Raw genomic sequence first — 3,379 nt, 5'->3', positions numbered from 1 at the left:
TATATAAAAAGAAAGATTTTTCACAAGTGAAAAACATTCAAGACAATTTGCAGCCTTCCCAGCAGTGGTGTTCCAGCAAATTCACCCTAACGTCAGGCCTTACAATGCTCAGAGCAACTACATCTCACATTCTACAGGCCTTACTTAGTATGGTAAATGTTAAAGTTCATGACTGTGCAGTTAGAAAAAGACTGAACGAGTCTGACTTGTTTAAAAGGGTTGCCATGACAAAGCTTCTTTTGTCTAAAAAAGGACATGACAGCATGACCTAGGTTCACAGAGTTGCATAAGAAAAAAACAACGAGACTTCTGGAATAATTTCCCTCCTATAGAGGTGACCAACTTGGAGAGGTTTTTCCTACATGCACCGCAGAAATGTTGGTGAACCCAAACACAGCGTGTCAGCACAAAAACCTCATACTAAATATCAGCACGGTGGTGGAGGAATGATGATTTGGGCTTATTCTCCAGCCTCAGGATCTAGGCACTTTGCAGTTGACCATAAACTCCTCAGTATACAAAAATATTCTAGAGTCAAATGTTTGGTCATGTGTCTGACAGCTCAATTCCAACAACACCATGAGCCAGTCAAAGCTCGCAAACCTCAATGAATGAAGCAACGTTGTGTAGAAGAGTGGGCCAAAAATCCTGCACAATAATGTGAGACACTGACAAAGTCATACAGAAAACAATTACTACATGTAATCGCTGCCAAAAATGGTTTTACAAGCCACTAAACAACTGGGTGCACTTAGTTTTTGTGTCTTTGGGCTTGTTGGATGGATGGAAATAATGACACAGTGTGTGACATGTGTTCACCTGAAGTTGCATTTGTCTAACTGTTAGACCTGGTAATGGATGGATCATTTTTCATTATGTTCTGATATATAAAACCACAAAAATGACAGAAGCTGCATTTTATTTTTAACCATGACTGTATAACACAGAAATACTTCAAATTTAAAACTTTGCAGTGATAGCTGTTTTGTTTAAAACACTTAAGCTTCATTTGTGGTATGAGTACTGCTGTATAGAGAACAAACAGGAACACTAGTAGCTTCAACACAAGCACTGTAGGTATGCAGATTTTACAGTCATGTGACCTGATTAACCTCAATCCTATCAAACTGGGTACACTGTCAAACCCGCATTTCACGTGTTCTTTATACTACCCTAAAATCAAAAACATACCTATAATTTGCGAGTTTGGGACCTATTCAGTTCAATCGGTATCACACAGTATATCAATATGCAAGGTACACCAAGTTCTCGAAGAATGCTTGATTTAAAATAAAAATGACAACTGAAGTTTAAATGGCTGGATTTATGCCAGTTATTTTATATATGGAGCCAAACAACCAAACAGTCCTGTTTTACCTTCCCACTGTAAGGATCGGGCATCTGGGTTTTACATGAATACATCCAAACATAGTCAGTATCAGTATCAATCAATCTCGGACTGTAAGAGCATGAATTAGGACAGGTAGAAACATTTACAGCAGAGCTATGATGGCCTCTGGTGGTGCAGCGGAGAAGTATCATTGATGACTTCCGGTTGTTTAAAGCTTCCAGGTTTCCCGGCTGCTCTAGTGCCTGCTGTTTTCATACTGCCATTCGTCTGCACATCAGAGAACATGCACTGACTCAGAAACCAATTAGATCAATGTTCTGCTCATCCACAAACCCTTCCTGGTCGCCGGGCAGACTTTAAGTTTGACTGTAAACAGATCTTATACTTTTCTTAATACTGAGCGAGCTTTAGTGCGATTTTATATTCTATTTGGATCTGTCCCTACATAACCCTAAACTGAGAGATTCTCTTTTACCTAAGCCATGTACGTAAGACTCAATGGTGCAAGCTTATTTCATAGAGTTACTTTAATTAAATTCACTACGGCTGTCAGTGATGGTCTGAAGAGGCGTATTCACAGAAGGATGCACAGACCTCTGCAGGCTAGGCACCAGCACCCTGTCTGCCATTAGGTTTCAGGATGAAATCCTTTGATTGTCATAAAAACTTCTGAGTATCATTTGGTTTTGGTTGTTTGACTTTATGTAATGATTTGGTATCCTTTCATTACTAACACATTACCCGGTCCATATCTGCATAGATATCCAGCATGCTTTTCTTTTTAACCACTGAGATCTGATGTGTTTTCAAAGTGTTTCTTAAACGTTTTTAAGCAGTATATAAACTATACAAACCTTTTGGAGGAAGAAAAAAGAAAACCTTTATTATTTATATTTTTATTCAAATGAAGAGCAACAAAATGATAAAAGCATCTACAGCATTTCATTAATGTGCAACAAAAACAAAGACAGTCTGACTGGCTTTACTGCACATGTGGTCCTCTACAGTAGCCCTATCATCACATACTATGATTGCCAGGACTCTGACAGAAAATGAGACATGAAAATCAAACTCTCCGGCTAATGTAACAAGATAGTAAGGCCTTTCTAGTAAGGTAAGGAAAATGAGCCAAAATCATCAGGAGGATAAAAATGCAAGGATTCCAAAATATTTCTGTAAAGTCATTATAGATATAATGGAATAAATAAAGGGGGAAACTTTACTGGTAAAGTGTAACCAAATCGGTACCATCTCAGTTCTTCACAGTGCCGTACACCATTTCTCACCGAAATAAAAAAAAGGCCACCATTACCAGCAACTGTGCACAGATGCCTTTGTAACAACAGTCTGTACTACTGTTTTGGACATTGGGGGTTTTTTTGTGTTTTTGTTTTTGTGTGTTTGTTTTTTTTTTTTTTTTACATCAATGGAACAAACAATATTATGACCACCAAAAAAAAGAGATGCAGGCCTCCTGAATGTAATGATGATCACATTTCACCTGCCAATCATGGCAAGCAATAGAGTGAATAAGTACCGCTTTGGCTGAGGGTACAGCTGTACTTAAATAACATCTTGTTGCAAAACTGGAGGAGCTATCTCAAGACAATAAATAGTGAACATACAGAGGTGGTTAACACTGGACCAACTTTAAACATTCCTATTTTTGGCTGACAAGTAACAGCTTACTGAGCAAACTATCAACATGGATTGTTCTTCTGTATACTTTGGATACTTAAATATGCACATTAGCCCTTAAAACACAACATTCATGAGCAAATGACCTCCAGGTGTTGTCTCAAATTCAAGTGTAACAAAAGCAATGCCCTAAACATGAGCAAATACTCAGGTTGTCTAAATCAAGGACAGTAATTTAACCAAGACTCCTGATCAGGCAGATGTGTACAGTTCCACACACGCGCACACACACACGCACGCACGCACCTCAAGCACCACAACACAACACACACACTCACACACACACACACACACTCACAACACAACATCACACACACACACACACAGACA

This window comes from Haplochromis burtoni, unplaced genomic scaffold (genome assembly GCF_018398535.1).
Source record: "Haplochromis burtoni strain Fernald_Lab_line unplaced genomic scaffold, NCSU_Asbu1 Contig_485, whole genome shotgun sequence".
Taxonomy (NCBI): domain Eukaryota; kingdom Metazoa; phylum Chordata; class Actinopteri; order Cichliformes; family Cichlidae; genus Haplochromis; species Haplochromis burtoni.
This window is presented reverse-complemented; position numbering follows the sequence as displayed.